The sequence below is a fragment of the Rousettus aegyptiacus genome, unplaced genomic scaffold, assembly GCF_014176215.1.
Source record: "Rousettus aegyptiacus isolate mRouAeg1 unplaced genomic scaffold, mRouAeg1.p scaffold_m13_p_13, whole genome shotgun sequence".
Lineage (NCBI taxonomy): Eukaryota > Metazoa > Chordata > Mammalia > Chiroptera > Pteropodidae > Rousettus > Rousettus aegyptiacus.
Window position 1 is genome coordinate 69,282,218 of NW_023416288.1, and position 21,494 is coordinate 69,303,711.

The window sequence follows — 21,494 nt, forward strand, 5'->3', positions numbered from 1 at the left end:
GGAAACTAAACATTATCAAGATCTGACCCTGCATCTTAATTTACATTTAATGTGATGTTTTAATTCTTTCTATTTTGGCTATTTAAAGATAATCCTACTTTTACTTACCTAAAAAAAAAAAAAAATCAGTATTACATTTGCAAGAACACAAAATTTGCTATGTAGTTCTAAAGTGATAGTCACATAACTTTATAAATACATGTGAGTTTAATATTATGGTTGAATCCAATATAAATCTGCAATTTGGCACTGTTTTTAATAAATGAGGGGTCTGCGTATAGCAGTACCTACAGAGATAATCATTGGTGGTAATATAAATTATGGTAAACTCCAGAGATCTGTGCCCCACCTGAGAATATAACAGAAAGATGATAAGCTGTGCAAGTAAACAAGTAAACCTAGGGGTATAAAATAGCAGTATATATTTGAGGCTGTTCAAGGGTAAAGAACATGTCAAAAATGAATCCTTTAACTAACATCTCATTTTCTACAGAGATTTCCTTTTTTCTGACTTTTTTAAATGATTTTTTAAATTTAGAAAATCAAAACATTTTATAAATTAGAAAACTAACACTTTAGTCATGAACACTTACATTTGAGCTATCGAACAATTCTCATTGATTTTCAAATTAGTATTTGCTAAGCTAAATGAATTGAGTTTCTCTTTAATGCTGATAGAACAGGCTATATACAAAATTGTTTGATCCTAGAGGAAACTCCTGTCAGATAATTAGATGAAGTAAATGAATACTTAATAAATATTTAAGATATTTATTTCACTCAATTTATCCTTGAGACAAGATGAACATTTAAAAAGCAATTCTGAGTAGCATAGCAGCTAGCAGACAAAATCTGTTTACAGAAAAACTTGAAAAAAAGTCATATAGATGAATCCATAACCTACATACAAATTAAGATATAAAAATATCTATTTGATATATTGAATTATTGATTTTGGTTAAATATTAAAAGAAATATTACAATATTGAAATCAAATATCAATAGAATATAAGTATACAACAAACATTTCAAAATAGCCTTTTAAAAACAAACACACTGAGAAGTACAGGTATAACAAATAACAATAATATAGTTCATGCATTTTACATCTATTAAATCATTCCAAGATCCATAGGACCTAATAAACTAATTCCAGATACTTCTATAATCTGTGTAGTAATTCTCATCACTTCAAATAAGATATCCAGGCATGCACGTTTAGCTTTATAAATGTCTAGATATGTTTTCCTTAAAACCAGTCATAAGTTGTATGAATGCTTTTTCTGATGTTTCCTTGTTTAGTTTCATCTATACTTAAGGTTACTAAACTCTAACAAGCTATAGTACAAAATAATTGGCACTCTGCCATAACAGATGAAAATAATGTGTACAAGAAAGACAGCTGATATAAAATTAACAGCTGAAATCTGAGATTAACACAGGAATCATCATAAAGCCTAGTGACTTTGAATCAAAGAAATTTATAGAGGTCACATGCTCTTTATGTTATTACATATATATTTCTGCAATTTGTGAATGAATTTAATAAGGATATTTGTCATATTTCTGTTTGAGGACATGATGGTGTCCAAGTATAATGAAGATATATCTATATATATATATCTATAGATATATAGATATATCTTCATTATATATCTATATATACATATATATACAAATATATGTATATATATGACATACAAATGGCCAACTGCCATATGAAAATATGGTCAACTTCATTGACTATTAGGGAAATGTAAATCAAAACCACAACGAAATACCACCACATACTTGTTGGAATGGCTATAATCAAAAAGACAATAACAAGTAATAACAAGTATTGGAGAGATGGTGAGGAGAAAGAAACTTTCATATAATGCTGGTGAGAATGTAAATTCGTAGAGCCACAATGGAAAAATGTATCAAGGGTCCTCAAAAAAGTAAGAATAGAATTATAAAAAGACCCAGTGATTCTTTTTCTAGATACCTACCCCCGAATATGAAAATATTTACCTGTAAAGGTATATGTACCCCAATGTTTATTTCAGCATTATTCATGATGGCCAAGACATGGAAACAACCAATGAGTCCTTCAAGTAGATAATCGGATAAAGAAGATGTGGTGGATATATATATAATGGAATACTACTCAGCGATAAGAAAAGATTAAATACTGTCATTTGCAACAACAGGAATGGAGGCATGGATCTTGAGAATAAGCTAAGCAAAATAAGTAAGACAGAAAAAGTTGAGAACCATATAAAATCATATACGGGATATCCCACTCATATGTAGGATATAAAACTGAAAGTAATAAACGAACAAAGCAAAAAAAAACCCCAAAAACTCATAGATACAGACAACAGATTAATGACTACCAGAGGGGAAGGGAAGATTGGGGAGGTAGATAAGGGTAAAGGGGGTCAAATACATGGTGACAGAAAGAGATTTGACTTTGGGTGGTGAACACACAATACAATATACATATGACATATTATTGAATTGTACACTTGAAACCTGTGTAATTCTATTAACCAATGTCACCTCAATAAACTTATTTTTAAAAACAAATAAATTATAAAAATAATCAAACAAGACATCTTTTTTACAGAGCATACAATGCTATATATAGCTAGAAAAAAAGACAGTGAAGAATTGAGGTCACTATTCAGATAACTTATTGATAATGTTTATCATTGGAAACTGGTAAAAACACATATAATACTTATGCTGCTTCTTTTGGTCCTCTACTTTTCATTTGGTGTATGGTCAGAAAGTAAATTTTGACCTGAACATCTATGTGACTATGTTTAATATATGGTTTGTTCTTTCCTTGAAAAAAAATTAAGCTAACTTTTTATTTCTAAATGTGTAGAACTCAGTTCTCTGCTAGGGCACATGCCCCACACTGGCTGCCATCTTACTACAAGAAGATGCCAGGTTAGCTGCCTGAAGGGATGAATAGAGTACCTCACTTTGTCCTTCTGAAGTATCAATCATCATCACTCAGAAAACAGGGGATGTGAAAATGATAGATAACACTACAACAGCAAATTGACATATACTGGCATTGTTATACTCTATCTTACACTAAACCTTTCCCTGTGATATTAAATATTAATTTTCTGTAGATAGAAATTATCTGCAAATAAAAATGTCTCAAATTATCATTCTGTGAATAGGTATGGAGTTTATTCATAGTTTCAACTGATGTGATCTTTAGAGGTTCTACAAATGGAATAATAAAGAGAAAGCATAGTAAATAATAGAACATCTGAGCATTTTATATTTCAGAATTGCTTTGTTTCTCTCAGACAAAGAGATTGTAGAGGTGAATTTGTGGAAACAGAGATGGCAGCGCCCTGATGGAAAGTCTGACTGTCTCTAGGTAGGCAAGATTTTGAGATTAACGACATCCTCATGATGAAGATTAGTTTGTTTTACAATCTATTGCTACCAAACAAACTTCGACACTCCTCAGGAGAGAACACTAGGAAGATGCTGAAAGGAAGAGGAGAGGAAAACTTATAGTATGAATTAATGCAGGTGGAAGGAATAAAACCTAAAGGCCAACATTCATCTTCAAATCTTACCAGAACTATGTTCTTAAAATGTGTATAAACAATGATTTATTTTTTTTAAGTATAGTACAAAATCCTACCGTGCAACTACTAAACATTACTACAAGCTAAATTTCTTTGTATTGTGGGTTACTAATTTAATAGGGTTTCAAGGGTAAAAATCTATCTTGGTAATGGATTGCATTGAACTAGTAGAGCTAAAGACCTAATCTATCTTTTTCTTGGTGATCATGCTATCATTTTGTTGGAGAACTAAACCTGGAAGATTTATTTTATTGTTCAAAATGTGCAAATATTCAGACCCCAAAGAGAACTTAAATATATTTACTTGAAATTTTGAAATTTTCAAATGGAATAATAGTATAGAACCATTCATATCAACCTTTCCACTCTTACCTGCCACTTTTTTCTGCTGTAATCACATGTACCACGCTTGTGTAAAGCTGAGAAAGTATCTAAAATGATGTCATATGACCTGATAATTTTGGAAGTTAGTATTTTAAAATATTAAGGAACATCCCATATTTAATTTCATCTGAATATCTGATGTCAGATACCTTTAAGTTTTTGTAAAGAAAACAGTAATCAGTCCTTTTTCAAATATGATACTCCTATTCTCATCCTAGTAATTTTGCTTACATAAAATGTTTGGGTGAAGAAGATAAAAAGGCCACCATTTCAAAACAATACAGTAGGGAATTGTGCTGATAAATAGCTTTTCAAAGACATGATGACAGATGCCATTAAAAGCCACAAGCTGTTAATCTAGAGTCTCATATGTGCTTTGTTCTTGATTTCTAAATTTATCCCAGGTTGTTTTCAGAACTTAAAACACAGTCATGGGAGGTTGGTGATTAGAGAAACTATTTGAAGTTTCACAATCAGAACAGCTGGTCCAGAGATGACAGAAGATGATGCTGAGTTTATGAAGCAAATGCAAAATAGTAACTGGGGAATGTTTTGGCAAGTAATAAGAGAAACCATTAGAGACTTACTGCAGGTGTCAAATCGCATTTAGGTTATGTATGCTTTTCAGACCCAAGGTTTCAATTGGCCCTCTTACCTCTTAGTGAAAACGCTGTGTGATTACTTGAGAACAAGCATAAAAGTAATGTATGGAATGAGTATTGAAAGGACAGGTCACAAGTTTTAAGGGCATAAGATCACTATAATCTCTTACCCAGACTACTATAATCACTCCCTAACTAGTCTCTTTGAATAAATCTTCTTCTCTTAAAGTTTATTATTCATAGAGAATACAGAGTGACCATTTTCGATTCAGGTGATCTCATCATACTATTCTAATCTGCCATGGCTTTTCATCACATTTAGAATAAAATTTAAACTCTTACCCTTCGCCTGAGTAGTCCTGTATGATTTGGCTCCTCACTGCTTTTCCATCAGCATCTGTTTATTTCTTCCTTAGAACACAGTGGACTCCTTACTATTTATCAAACTTGCCAATTATTGATCCATTTCAAGATCTTAGCTCTTGATGTTTCTTTCTTTTGGAATATTCTTCCCCCAGAAATTTAAAGGCTGGCTCTCAAATTTTATTCAAATTTATGTTCAAATGTCATCTTCATGCCACCCTATCTGAAACAGCATGTCCAATGGCTCTGTCTTCTTATACTACCTTATTTTTCTTCATATCTCATTACTTATATTTTATTATGCATCTGTTTTTTTTTACTCATTATTTGTCCTGTGCCCTTGAATATAACTCTATTAGGTTAGATTTTTGTCTGTCTCATTTGTTTTTGTAGCCTCCAGTGCCTAAAAAAGTGCCTGGTACATAATAATACTAAAAAAAAAAGAAAAAAAAATCCCAGTAAGTAAAAGTTAATAAAGATATTTTTGTATCATTTACTGTCAAATTATTCTATTTGGTTTTAAGTAGTTAGAGTAATTAAAGCTGAGCTTATCCAAATATGCCAGGCCCTTTAAGAGGTTGGGTGTGCATGCTGGGGGAGAGTTCTTGTTTTATCTTTGATGGTACCATTACAGAATATATTTATGGTCTGGGCTTTATCTCTTCACTTTGATGTGGCTCTGATCTATTAATATTAATGTCAGATATTAATACCTTCTCTTGGACTATTACTTGGCTATCTTGGTATCTCATTTTTAATTATATTCATTTCCCAGTGTTTGTTGTAGAAGATAATAGACTTCTAGTTGGGTCTCAAACATCATCTCATTAAGCAAAATGTATATGACATCAGTCCTCATTTTCACCACAGTTCTCCCCTAACTTCTGTCCAAAATACATACCACACCAGCTCCATGCCCTAATTTGAATGAAATCTTCAACTCTGTCCAGCAGAGCAGAACAGCTCCCAACTGGATCTCATCTGACTAGACCAAAAACAAGGCTTCATTCTTACTGGCTTATGCCCTTCTAAGACACTCCAAGAAGCAGGAAATTTTATTATTATTGGCATAATGCTTAATTTATTTAGAGTGACATCTACAAATATTTAATAATTAAAATATTTCTTACTCTCTTAAGCCAATTTGTACAATACTACCTCAAATTCACTGCATATTCTAAATATCATACCCATATTGAAACCGATCAAGTCTCTATGATACTTCTTTAAAAAAGAAGCACACCTTGACAATTCAGACAGATAGAGTGGTTCCTATAGCTGAAAGAGAAGAGGTTAGCCTGAGACATGTAAAATGCACAATTTCCTCTCCCTGGTTAGAGGTTATACTTTTGTTTTCACATTGTATTTCTTGAAAGTTTCCTCTTGGGTAAGTAGAAAGGCATGTTTCAATAGCCTAACTCTATTGTGAATCTATTTTATTAAGAGTCGAAGATATTTCTAAGGATGGCTTACCAAGAGGGTTGAATATAATGCAAGACCTTGAGGTTTACCTCTGGTTCAATATCATCAGTGTCCTCACTACCCTCTATTTTTGCTGGGGCATTGATATGCTGTCTCAAAGATGAACAGTTATTATATAGGACTGTCAGTTTTGAGGCTTAGTACCATTTCCCATGTTTACTATCATTCTTTCATGGTATCTCAGCTGAGTTTATTTTGATTGTCCCTCGAAATACAAGCTCACCCTTTTCCATTCTACTTAATGCCTTGGAACTAACCTTTATGGATTTCACATATGAGATCTTTTGTGCTCCAGTTAAGACTAGAGAATGGAGAGTACTGTTATAGCACCAAAAGTGGGCAGAGAATAAGGCAAGTCCTGGTTTTATTCTGTGGGGTCTTCTCTGGCAGGCTGTGTCCCATGAAAGTTCTTTCTCTTTGTGGGTTTTATAAATCCCTCCGCTCACCACTTGGGCCTCAGCATATTATCATTGAATCGTTGGTAGAACTAGGATACTCTTTACTACCTGTGTTTTTCTTATTTGGCTTCCTGCCCAGACCTTTGTAAAATAGTATATTTATTAAACTTTCCTCCAGTTACTCAATTTGAGGGTCATGTTAGAAACCTGACTGATACATCATCCAAAGTTAGAGAAATCATGGGGTGGTGGGGAGAGGGGGGTGAGGCGAGGAGAAAAAGGTGAGTCCTGTGCTTGCCATAGAGTTTTAAAAGATTATTTTCAACGATAACTTTCCCCTAGGAGTTTACAGTTGAATGTGAAGCAGGAATGTTTTCACATATGTATAACAAATATAAACTAGGTTTAAGGAAGTACAGATAAGTAACAGAGAAAGAGATTAGGATACTATTTGGTGAGATACGTGCTTTGGCAAATCTTAGCCAGTTTAATTTTTAATCATCTTTTGATATTCTATTGTCTTGCTAATTCCAAGCAACTTTGGGAAAGTGACCTAAAAAGTAGTAATTTGAAGGTATGCTCTTTCTCCTCTCTCTGTCTCTTCTTGAGGACTCTGAGTTTAAGATGAATTGTAATGTGAAATGTCTGGAAAGAATATTAATATTAATTTGAAATATTCAGGATGCACAAATTAGTGTGGAAAGGACAGTTTTCTCTTTAAAAATATTTTTATTCACTGGTTCAAATACTCTACATTCTGCCGAGCTGTAACAAAGTCATAAATTTATTTGTCAAAAATACTTTTTTCTTATTTAATAAAATTATCTATTTTCAACCTTTTTTATCGGTAACTTTTAATTTTAAACTTTTATTTTTAATTTCTAGATTTATTTCACTTAAGTGAAAGGTTTCTATCTTGGGGATTTCTCTGAGGTTATATTTGTCATATAAAATAGGATAAATTGTTACTTATTTTCCATGGAGGCAAACTTGTATGCTTATACTTTATGAAAAATAAAATAATTGAAAGAAGCTTATTCAATAACCCCTTTCTTCCTCCCTGAGTTTTGAACTAATTCAGACTAAGACAAATAGTAACCAGACAGAAAAGTACTGACTTTATTAATAGATACTAAATTAGAAGACATAAATTACTATAAACTCGATAATTTACTTGCTAATTCTTTCTTTGCAGTATAGATTATAGAATAATCTGTGGACTTTGAGTCTGCAGAGCAGAGAAACTCACCTATGTTCATGTCTTCTACAGGCCTAAGTGAATAATGAAAGTGTCTAAATTGGCATGGGGAATAAAAACATAAACATTTTATCTAGCTTCTCAAAGTAAGAGTTCTTCAAAACTTAAATTTACATTTAAAAAATCAGATAAAATCTTAAATTTAGTAGATGGTCCTTTTTTCCTATAGTATACCTATTAACTTATTTCTCTATTTTTATTTACTTTTTAAATAAATGAAAATTACTTTGTCTTATTAACAAAATAATAAAACCTATCATTAAAAACTCAAAAAGCATAAATTAATATCTTTCCACGTCAAATACACAAACTCACTCGCTCATCTTAAAAAGGTAACCATGGTGAATTTAATGTCTAAACTTTCAGATATTTTCATGTGTATTCATGTATTCACATTCACATGCATACATAGACATATGTAATCTTGCGTTGTATATTTTTCATATAAATTTCTTTGCAACCTATTTCTTAACACTTTGGTTGAGAGATTTAGTTGTTCATTGGAGAAACGAGGCACAATTTCTTCTATGATGTCCTTCTACAGTAAAGCAGAGCTCCCAGACAGTGAAGAAATGATGTGCATAGGTCTGGTATTGACTCATACATGGTCATGGAATTAGAAATTATAGCTATGGGTTGTGTTTCCTCCTAGAAACATGAACTTTCTGATCAGGCTGTTGAGATCAGCATTAATAACCTTTGCCACTGGTATTTGCTGTCCACAGTCCAGCTGCTAATGGACATGATGCCATGTTTATATAATTATTTCCTTTTTCTTTAAGTTTACTCTTTTTTAAATCCTTTTCTCTAATACTAAATAGAATTGCTCTCTTTTCCCAGTTACATTTCTATTATTTTTTATGGTTATGTAGTTATCACTCTTCGCCAGAGTAGTCCTTTGAGATTTCAGCAAATAAAACCAAGAAGAAAGAGTCAAGAAGGTTCAAATTTCAACTGCTTGCTTTTCAGCTAAGTGTTGTTTTCTATTTTGTTCTCGTGCTTTATTTGGCCTACACTGAAGAGGATCAAGGAGAAATAGCCAGCTCTCCTTTTCACCATCAGAAATGAAAGGTGTACCATTGTATGTGGTGGGGAGGATCAGTGTCTCTGACGTTCTCAATGTAAGGAAGTAAACAATTGCAACAAAACTTTAAAATAACCTAAAGATATTGTGAGAAAAAATATCATGCCTGGTAAACATTTTAAAGGGCTAATACATGGATGTAAAATAAAATAAAATTTGAAATCTTCTGATAAAAGCTAAAGGGGGGTTAAAGGTACAAACCTTTAGTTATAAAATAAAAAAGTCATGGGATTTAATGGACAGCATAGGGGATACTGTTAATAGTATTGTACTAACTTTGTACGGTGAGAGATGGTTACTAAATTTATTGTGATGATTACTTTGTAAGGTATATGTATGTTCTATAATGATATTGTACACATGAAACTCAAATAATATTGTAATTCAATCACTTTAATAAAAAATTAAAAATAAAAAATACATAAAATACAATCTTCTGATCTTTCAGTCTCACCTTTCAGTTTCTGTGGGTAGCCACTTTTTGTTTTCTTATATATTTCCAGAAATATTCTGAACATAAACAAGTATATGTAAACATATATTTACGTATAACACATCTTTTATACAAATAGTTATATATATACACATATATAATATACAGTTTTAGACATATATACATAACACTAGTATGCAATTTGCTCTTATCATTTTATCTTAGATTTTTTTCTCATGTCTATATGCCTAGATCTATCTTATTCTTTCTAATTAGTAAATGATATCTTATGTATGGGAATATTATAATTCAACAAGTCTATCGATTTTACATTGATTCTAGTTTTGCTATTAAAAACAATGCAACAGCATGCATATATGTGTAAATCTTCTCATGCACTTGGGTCAGTATCAGCTTTGTCAGACTTAGTAGTAATTCACTCTTCATACATTTATTAGAACTTCTGTCATATATAGTAGTCAGAAAAGGTTACTATTTATTAAAGGCTTCTCAGGTTTAATATATGGTTTGCAAAAAAACATACATCACTGCTTCCACCAGCTTTTTTTTTTTTTTAATATCTAGCATTTCTCATTGTCTTTTAGGAGATGTCTTTGCTTGATTGCTTTAACATATAAAAGAGAAGGCATTAAACTACTTATTAATATTCACACAGTTACCCCTGTGTGGACACCATTCTACTTCTATTTATTGCATTGAAACAAGAGAGGATTTTAGATAACAATGTCATATTTGTATCATGGCTATCTTTTTCAGCTCTAAAAAAGTTCTTCCTAAGGGATCATAATAATTTGTTTCCAATTATAAACTTTTTTGTATGAGAATGAATTCCCAGATTTCAATATAAATATTCTTGTAAAGTAAATATAAATATATTTAGAGTTTTTAAACATAATTCTAGAGAATTATTACTTAAACTCCCCTGAGTCATTCCAAAAAAGAAAAATGCTGAATTTGAAAATGAAGTTTCTTAAATTTTCAGCTTCTGTCTCTAAATTCTTTCTTCCATTCCTGGGCTCTTGTTTTTTAAGTGTGCATTCCCCAGGGGTATGTTTTCCCAGGCTCACCCTCAGATTAAGCTCTTGTTCTGCCCCTAACCTATATTGTTTGCACTATCTCCTTCCTCTCACAAAAGATTTTTTTCCTTTGGAGAAGTGGGGGAAATAGTGATTATGATAATTTTTATTTTGTGAAAATTTGTGTTTTTATTGGAGACTTATTATTTACCAAAAGCTTATTGCAAATATTATAGTATTTAATTCCTATCCCTAATTTGCCTAGGGAGAGATTTAAGCTTAGTAAAGTTGAATACCTTTGTTTAATGTTTCTATAGGTTCTCTTGTAAACACGAATCCTAACCCACAAGTTACCAATTGCCCTACTTTAACAGTGAGTGAGGACAGAGACTGTTGATTCAATTCTAGGGATTCTTAGAGGCAAAACTCTCATTTGATTCCTCTCTAGAAGTGATATATAGACAACTATGGCATTTCATAAAGATTCTGTTTCTGTTTGGGGAACAAGAAACTCCCCTTAGTTTTCATTCTCCGAAGGCCATAGTAGATTGTCTCTGGCTCACAGCAAAGTAAATGATCCCATACACAGACCATACATCAAGAACAAGATAAGCTCCACATGTCAGCCTTGATTTTGGCTTGATAAGCTAGTTTTGGGGAATATGTAATTTATGAAGTACGTATTTTCCCTGAAATAAAATAACAGTGTATGTTTCTACATGCTCTTCAAATTAAGCAAATACATATCCACATATATACTATATAACTATAGATAAATTGATAGGTATTAAACAAAGATATAGACATAGAAATAGACATAGATAGCATAGAACAGGGGTTCAGAGTTCGGTTTCTTGAGTCAGAATGCCTGGATTTGAATGTTGGCTCTGTGAAAGTTTTCTTCATTTCTAAATTGATTTGATATCCCATCTGAAGTGCAATCTAAAGGTAGAAATAAACATAACACAGTAAGAAAACAAATCAAAAAGAAAGAAAACAAAACTTTGATGCCTAATAGCTTGGATTCAAATCATACCTGCTGCTCTCCGCTTACTAGTGGATAACTTATTTTATGTCTTTGTTCCTCACTTTACTAATCTGTAAAGAGAGAATAAAATTCAAGTCACTTTATATAGTTTTAATAAATAAAAACTATAGAAATATTAGCTATTATTGACATTTAGTCTATTCAGAAACCAGGAGAAAGAAAAGGCTACTATTTATTAAGGGCTTCTCAGATTTAATATATGGTTTGTAAAAACCATAGATCATTACCTCCACTAAAATTGCTTTCTTTCTACTTAAGTATGAATGAACACACAAAGGCTTAAAGTTCTCTGAAATTCCAATAGTGAATAACATAACTACTTATACAACCAAAACCAAAAAAGATAAATGAATTATAATACCGATTGAAAGCACAAGAATAAGTATGAGCAGAAATAATTTACATGAGTGACTAAGATACTGTTTCTATGAAGTAGGAGAGCCAAACACTAAAAACAGATAAAGTTTTATGTCCAACTCCTGTATTAGTTAGTCTGGTTTTAAAATTTATGATTTGTGATATTCTATGGAAGCAGAATTTGGAAAGTTAATGTCAAAAATAAATGGTCTCCAATAAGAATGTGATTATCAGAAATAACCTAAGAGTTTATATGTTTTTGACTAAGTGATCACCATAGGGCTCCAATCAACTCCCACTGATAAGAATTCATAATAAACTCTATTAACTTTTGATCATTTTCCCCTTAAGTTAGCAATTCAAGATAAATTTTGAAAAATGTACATAATCATAGCATGAAAATTATAAGAACATAATATAATTTTACAAAGAAATGACATATCCAGTAATAGTAATTCAATACTTTTATTTTCCCATCATTTAAATTTTTTAAAAATATAACATTATGGAACTTATCATTGCAGGTAAAATTGCTGCTCTAAAATAAATTTTGGAATAATTTTTATGTCAACTTTTTAATATCTTACCTGTTTCAGAACTAAAATAATATAAGCAAACTAGCAACACACCAATATATTCTCATTTTATAAAGAATAGCTAAAAATTAAGTGGCATACATAATAAAAAATGAAAGCTCTGCTTTAATTCTAATCATTCAGCAAACCATAGATTGTAGTCATGAAAATTTAATATAAATATGCAGAATATTTTTATGCACTTTTTTTGTGTAGAGACATAGCATATATATTTGTTTTAAACACACATAGGGTGAAATATCTTTTCTTATACTTAATTTTTCAAATTACTATTTTTCTCTTTTCCTAGAACATAATTTTAGATCTCTGCTCTTAATAATTATATTTAAGTGTTCATAATTTTCTTTAATGTAAGTCATAATTTAATCATTTCCTAGTAAGTGTATAATTGTATTAAAAATATATGGCTATTTTAAACAATGTTGTAGTGAACATTCATATATATACAAAATATTTTTAATATTTCTGTAGAAATAAACATTTTAGATAAAATACCACTCTAATATCGATAGTACTGTTATTAATGTTATATCTTTAAATAATTTAATAGATGAACAATTTAATATTTTTTTCATTAAAATTTGGTTGTTTTGTTGAGTATCTTTTCCTGTTCATTGACAAATTATAGTTTACTTTAATCTCTCCTTTGTCCATTATTCTGATTAATTTTCTATACTCACTTTAGGAAACCTTTATACATTAATCTTTTACCTTATATATTTGTTGTATTTCTCTCAAAATGTTGCTTGTCTATTAATCATATTTGTGATATTTTTAATTGTCATTTTTATGAAGAAAATCTATTGGCCTTCTTGATAGCTTCTGATTTTCTTTTATTGGCTTTTCTAAACAAAATTGAGTTGGGCAGAGCTCTAAATGAAATAATTCAGAGAACACCTTTAGAAAGAAACTATAAATTAGTGAGTGAAATTATGTCTTGAAACATTAATATTATTTCAAAGGCATATCACACAGCTAGAAAGAATATGGAGACTGAAGGTGTGCTGTCAATTGTGTTATCATTGAGGATTAGACACTACTGTTTGAAGATATGTCTATGAAATCTCCTAATGGCTCTGCTTTACCACTTTGGAATAATAAATATACTTTTTACATAAACTTTATTGTGTTCTTTCTCATTTAAATTGATTCATCTTTTGATATGCTAAGGTTTACCAGAATTATAACCAAACTTCATTAAGACAATACCTTAGTTTTTAGAGACATCTCTTTACAAAATATTGGAGAATAATTTCTAGACCAAATTTATTCATATTCTTAATTATTCATCACCAAGTCTATCCTTTAGAAAAAAAACATTTTGATACGTGATAATGATAAGTAATTATAACGTGCTGGTTTAGTTTGTTTGAGTTGCTATAACAAAAATAGTGCAGACTAGGTAGCTTATCGAGAACAGAAATTTATTTCTCACAGTTCCAGAGGCTAGAGAATCCAAGATTAAGGTGTCAGGAGATTTAGTACCTGGCGAGAGTCCACTTACTGGTTCATAGAGGGCTGTCGTTTTTCTGTGCCTCCATGGAGAAGGCATGGGAGAAGAAATGAGATAGCTCTCTAGGATCTCTTTTATAAGGTCACTAATCTCATTCATGAGGATTCACTTTCATGACCCAAAGTTCCCATCCTTAAATACCATCACCTTGGGGATTAGGTTTTAGTATCTGAATTTTGGGAGACCCAAACATTCAATCTATAGGAAGTCCTAGTAAAATATATTGCTAATGTTTATTGGGTGATCACAGGAAAAAGATGAACTACATCCTTTAATAATTTGAAAATAGGGTAATTGAACTCAAATACAGGTTACCTTCTTTAAATCAGATATTTTTATTTCTCCATCTTTGTTTTCCCACTATGCAATAAAATAAGCTAAGTTAAAGTCTCCTTCATAAATTACTAAAATGACTTGAACATTGATTTTGTGAAAACAAAAATTATGCTGAACAAGTTAATCAGACAAGGAAGACTTTATTTCAAGGCTAATGCAATAGCAGGCTAGAACTAAGTCTAAACTCAACTCTGATGAAGTAGAGGGTTATAGGGTTTCTCAGGGCTAGAGTGTGCTAGTAAAAATTTACTGGAAGATTTTATAGGTCCTTTATGTTTGTCAACGAGCTTATAGAAAGGAAAAATAAGCTTGTCATATCTATATGACAGAAAGTAGTTTTACAACTCAGAGCACGGCATCTGCAGAAATTAGTTTCCTACTCCTCCACAGAAACTGAGAGAGAAGAGTACCATCATGTTTGATGATTACCTTGCAAATAAATGGTTCTCAGTTCCTTGGGGGAAAGAAACATTCCTGGGTTCTAATACCTACAAGAGGCTTTTAAAAAGATTTACATCTCAAAAGAGAAGAGAAAGAATTTACCATTACAAGTGTTCCAAAGTAGATGCTCTAAGTAAAGGAAGATCAGGGGTCTATGGTCAGGAAGAAGCTTGTCTAAAATTTAGTGAAGCTGAGGGAAACATTAAGGCCATCTTGATCAATAGAAATTGAAAATTTCAACCTAAAAGTAGATATTTGAAAGGATGCCACTTGTAGCCCAGCATGAGACTCAAATCCCTCTGACTGGATGTTCAAGTATTAGCTACATTCAGAGAAACACGTCTTGAATTTAAATAACTAGGAGAGTGTCAATTTTTTTCTTTTGGATTGAGTGATGTATTTTATTATAATTAATCTTTCGCAGTGATATATATATATATAAATTTGTATATATGTTTATATATATAAATTTATATATATAAATATATATAAATATGTTTATATATATATATATATAAAGTTGCAAATCATCTTTCAATGTCAAATTAAAGAGTAAAAAACAGAATTTACTTTTCCACCCCGGAGTTGTGCTTGGCCTGCAGGTCTGTGGCAAGCCACAGACACAGGTCTCTGTTCCTCAGAATGGAGTTTGCTAAAGTTGTCAAGAATAAAGCCTACTTCAAGAGATACTAATGAAATTTAGATGACGACGAGAAGGTAAAACTGATTACTATGCCCAAAAACGTTTGTTAATACAGGATAAAAATAAGTAAAACACATCCAAATACAGGATGATAGTTCGTGTAACCAATAGAGATATCATTTGTCAGACTGCTTATGCCTGTATAGAGGGAGATATGACAGTTTGTACAGTTTACGCTCATGAATTCCTAAAGTATGGTGTGAAGGTTGGCCTAATAAATTATGCTGCAGTATATTATACTGGCCTGCTGCTGGCCATAGGCTTTTCAATAGGTTTGGCATAGACAAAATCTATGAAGGCCAAGTAGAGGTGATGGGAGATGAATACAATGTGGAAAACACTGATGGTCAATCTGGTGCCTTTACCTGCTATTTGGATTCAGGGCTTGCAAGAATTAATACTGGAAATAAAGTTTTGGGGGCTCTGAAGGGAGCTGTGGACAGAGGCTTGTCTGTTCTTCACAGTACCAAATGATTCCCTGGTTATGATTCAGAAAGCAAGGAATTCAATGAAGAAGTACACCGGAAGCACATCATGAGTCAGAATATTCCAGATTACATGTGTTACCTAACGGAAGAAGATGAAGATGCTTACAAGAAACAATTCTCTCAATACATATAAAACAACGTAACTCCAGACATGATGAAGGAGATGTATAATAAAGCTCATGCTGCTATATAAGAGAACTCAGTCTATGAGAAGAAGCCTAACACAGAAGTTAAAAAGAAGAGGTGGAACCATCCCAAAATGTCTCTTGGACAGAAGAAAGATCTGGTAGCTCAGAAGAAGGCAAGCTTCCTTAGAGCTGAAAAACAGGCTGCTGAGAGCTAATAAACAAAACTGCAATTTTCTTTTAAGATTTTTTTCATATAAAGATAGTAAAAAACTTGTTGGGCAAGCGCCTAAAAAAAAAAACAGAATTTTTCTTTCTAAATTAAACAAATATTTTATCCTAAATTAATAATAACTTAGATAATTTATCCTAAATTACTTTTATCCTTTATGAACAGTAAAAACTAATTTATTATCCATTAAAGTCTTTGCTTAGTAAAACTATATAAGATCTGTCATTTGTATTTGCTTTGATAAACCAGGTGGCTGTAGAATTGTACTTTTAGTAATGTTAGCCTATTTTTTTCTTAAAATTGCTTTTTAACCAACTAAAAATCTTCAATTTATTTTAGGCTATTTTATTGTCATAGATATTAAAATCTAAGTCTCTATACTTTTTTATTAGATCTATACATTAGAATGATATTTTTTATTGATTATGGATGATTTAATAAATAATAAATAACTCTAGAAATATATACTCAATAATAAATTTGGCATTCACTGGCAAATGCCTAAGAGATGCCATATCAAAACTAATGTGTTAGAAATGACACCTCTCTAGGGCACTGCTTAACAACTGAAAGTTCACAGCATTCATTGTAGCAATTACCATAATGATTGTGCCTTTAAAGGTGTCTTCTCGTAAATCTTTGGGCAATTAGCTTTAATGCCAACATATTTCTACCTAACAAACACCTCCGCATTTTTCTAAATTATTATGAAATCCAAGCGCCTTAGAGTGAAATGATATATATTAAACCAGAAAGAAAGGACAATAAGTTGATACATTCATATCTTGTAATGTAAAAGAGATAAAGATAGTTAAAGAGACAACAACAATAATAATTAATATTTGAAAAGGAAGCCAAGAATACTTAAAGGACAAAAGACAGTCTAATAATTGGTGCTGGGAAAATTGGATATTCACATACAAAAGAATGAAACTAGACCCCTATTTATATCACTCAAAAATTAACTCAAAATGAATTAAAGACTTAAATGTAAGACTTGAAAGCTAGAGAAAAGCTTCTTGACATAGGTCTTAGCAATACATTTCTGGATAGGGGGCATGAGAAGGTACTCAAAATCACTAATTATTAGGCAAATGCAAATCAAAAGCACAATGAGATATCACTTCATACCTGTTAGAATGGCTATTATCAAAAAGCAAGAGATAATGTCACCTTTGGGGCTGAATGAAGTTCGATGTCGCCCCAACGGCATGGGAGAGGAGAGGGATAACGTTGGCGCAAAAGTGTAGTTAACATTTTCCCTCAATTCTTCCTCAAGTGATGCAGTGAAAAATCACAGGTCAGTGAAGTTTAGAAAAGATTTATTAAAAGTATATTTTAGAAAGACAAAGTATGCCCCAAGGGGCCATATGGTCCTAGTGCTGTAACTAACACCAAAAGGCCACAAAAGAAGGTGACCCAGAAGTGGGAATGTCTGCATTATATTTGGATCATGATGGGTGGTTCCAAAAGCATTCCTAGGTAAATGGCAAGTGAGGTCATTTTGATTGACATCTGGCTGCTATGTAACTCTTTGCCTAGTGCGCATGTGCTTACCCAGAATAGTCGGTTATAATTAGATTCATGAACTGCCGGCCACAAACATAGTATCATAATGACCTTCTGCGCAGACGTCTATAGCCAGATTAGGCCAACTAAGACTATGACCCTCCCTTCCTTTGTCTCTGGGGATGCAGGAGGGATTCTCTAACTATCAATAGGATGTTTTTTGGGCAGTCTCTAGGGTGGACCCCTATTCTTTTGTTCCCCCTATCGCTTATGTCTGACCAGCTACCTAACAATAACAAATGCTAGGGACAATGAGGATTTGTTATCAAAACTTCAATGTTGTTTTCCTTGACTCAGTCTGCCTGTTCACCCTGGTCCAAAGAAATGCAAGAGCAGGAATTTGCAGTATAGACAAAAAAAAAAAAAAAAAAAAGCTTAATATCTAATTGACCAATGCGAAGGTGAGAAATTTATGCTCTAAAAACTTAGCTCTCCGATGGCTTATAGGTTACACATTATAAAGGGCAAAATCACAAGACACCATGGCTTAGGAGTTCAGGATTGTGCTGGGAGCTGATTGGTTGGAGGTGAGGTAAGAATAACAAATCCTTTCTTCAGGTCTTGAGCAGTTCTGAGGACTTTTCTGGCATCTTTCTGACCAATCTCATGGGAAAGTAGTCCAGGAGTGGTTCTACCTTCAAGGTTAGGAACCAAAACATAATGTAGGTCAAGATGTTTAAGTTGAATGGCACATTAAAAAATAAATAAAAAAGAATTAATGGCTTTCAAAAAATAGTTTACAAGACGAAGTTAATGTAAAATTTAAAACATCGGCAAATTGAGGTGTCTTCATTCCTGAGCTTTTTATAAAAGAGTATAAATTCTCAATTAAATAAATGAAATACTCAAGTTTTTGATATGAATAGTATTAATAAGCAATAAAGAAAATATTGACAGAAGCATAACACCATAATAACTATCTAAAATGTACCATATGTCAAATATACAAAAATATGCATTAGATAAAACTGTCTTACCTATCAGATTGTGATGTTGATAAATGATAATATAAAATAATAACAAAATACATATTATTGCTTTAAAGATCTCAGCCAAAATTTGCTCCTGAACAGATGTTGGCAGAGTTGAACTATATCACAGTATCATTTTCTTTAAATATTAAAATAAATAAACATTAAAAATAAAATCTTTTTAAAAATGCCTGTTAAAGTAACACATGATTCTAGAAACTGGAAAAACCACCTAGAGTGCTGAAAGTAAAGATTACTGAAGCATATAAACTGGTGTGGAGGTGGGGAGGGCATAGGATAGGCAAACAGAGGCCATACGATTTTTAATAACTAGCCTCAAATATGAAGAATAACAATCCGAGGCTGTGTCCCGATACATTCATTAAGATTGATGAGTTCTAGAAAGGGCCACCTGCAGGAAAGGGGGTGGAACAGCTTAAAGTGTATTTTTGTTCGTATTTCTTCCCTTCACTCAAAGAGAAGTATATACCTCTTTCTACTGGTATTTCTAGTGCCTCCTCCATAATGGCAGATATATTTTTTCCTCAATATCAGGCTCTGCCAGGTGCAATGATTGAGCTAATAAAATATGAGTGAATGCAACAGTGTGCCAATTTCAGTTTTATGTAGCATTGAATGAGTCTGCTAATTCTAACTGGAGTATGAATTTCGAATTGCACAATGAATAGAGGAAACAATCTGTTGCAGAAGGGTAATAACTATCTAATTACATGACAGGTATTTTGATATTTATTCCTTCTTTCACTCAATAATCATTTATTGAGCATCTACTAAGTGCTAAGTTCTATGGAAAGCATTGAGAACACAGAGTGTAGGCATTTAACATCATTACAGAAACCAAGGCAGAGCTTGGGTTTTCTAATAACGATTGCATACTGCCTCACTCAAGCTTTCTCCTTTACCTGTCATGCGGTTAAAACAACAGTAAAATGTGGTTAAAACAACAGTAAAAATAAACTTGGTATTAAACAGTAACAAAGCAGGGAAAGCAAATGATATAGATATGGTGAGAATATGGTCAGGATATGTCAAAGAGCAAAGAAAAGATCTGGACAAAGTTGCATAAGCAGGAGAAAAAAAGAGAAACGAAGAAATGGAAATGGTAACAATGCAAACTAAAACCTGTAAATAAAAGCAAGGATTATATTATGCAGGATGGAGACTAGTTTATATAAGTTGAAACAGAAGAAAATTTGCTCAAACAATTTGAACACTGAAAATAGACTAACAATTTTTTTAAATTTAATAAAACAATACCTCTAAAACAGATTGTAAAGGGAAAAATGAGAGGTAAATTTAGCTTGCAAACTTAAATAATAATATCAAGGACAAAAATGTTATTTAAGAAAATAAAATTAATTTAAAATAGCAATAAATAAAATAGACAAGGCAGAAATAAAATTATATAGACTATGATCCTTTATATTATATTATAGAGAAACATTATAGAAATTCAAGTTTGAGGAAATAATTATTTCAGTCACCAAATGAAAAAAGCTTATAAAAGGGGGGATCGTCAGCACAGCCTCAAACTTTTCTCTAACACCATAACATTCTTGAAAACACTGTAGTGATGACTGAAAGGCTCTGAATGATGGGAAGTGTAACCTAAGAATATTGTACTCAACTTCAGTCTTTTTTAAATACAAGATGTAGACAAGTGTCAGCTCACGGATAACAGGATAACGACACATCTGAGCCCTGCTTGAAAAATCTACCCGAAGACAAAAATCAACCAATTAAGAAACGTCCTAGGTAAACAACTCGCAAAGAGAAAAGCTTATTATCTGCATGCATTTACAGTAAAAGTAATGTAAATGTTTACCTAACAGATTGAAAATGTTAAAAGGTGTTACAATATTATGGTACTAACAAACATTTTTAAATGAAGATAATTTACATGACATTTAAAAGTCCTAATGATTTAATCAAGTGATGATTTCTAATATTAAAACAAAGTTAAAAATTATCTAAGATTCCAGTCCTAATGTGTTCCACAATTAATTTCCTGATCCTTAGAATGATCTAGAGATCAACAGGTTTTGCAGTGAAGATTTTTTTATGAGAACATTTACAACATCTTTACTTTTACTTTCCTTTTTTTCTAATATTAGGTTAAAGATTAACGAATTTCTTTAAGTATAGCACAGAGATTTTGAACTATTTTAATAACAATTTATATAGATCAATCTATCTTTTGATCAATATACATGCATAGAATATAAAATGGATGATGTTTTCAAAAAATTAATGATGGCATGTTAGCAAACTGAATTTATCATTATATAAAAAAATACACATCACAAACAAGTGGGATTTACTGAAGATGCACAATGCTAGGTCAACATTTGAAAATCAAATAATGTAATCCACTGCATGAACAGTATAAAGAATAAAAACTATATAATCATATCAACTAAAGCAGAAAAAGTATTTGCCAAAATAAAT

At 31.7% G+C, this 21,494-nt stretch overlaps 1 long non-coding RNA gene and 1 pseudogene across 1 annotated transcript in view; one reads left to right on the top strand and one right to left on the bottom strand.

Moving 5' to 3' along the window:
• Positions 1-10,557: 10,557 nt before the first annotated feature.
• LOC107503208 overlaps positions 10,558-21,494 on the bottom strand; it is a 68,085-nt gene continuing 57,148 nt past the window's right edge. The window contains exons 3-4 of the long non-coding RNA XR_001595167.2: positions 11,683-11,744; positions 10,558-11,588 (exon numbers count right to left, since the gene is read on the bottom strand). This is a non-coding gene — a long non-coding RNA (uncharacterized LOC107503208). The remainder of the gene's footprint in view (positions 11,589-11,682; positions 11,745-21,494) is intronic.
• LOC107503207 lies at positions 15,568-16,471 on the top strand (annotated as a pseudogene).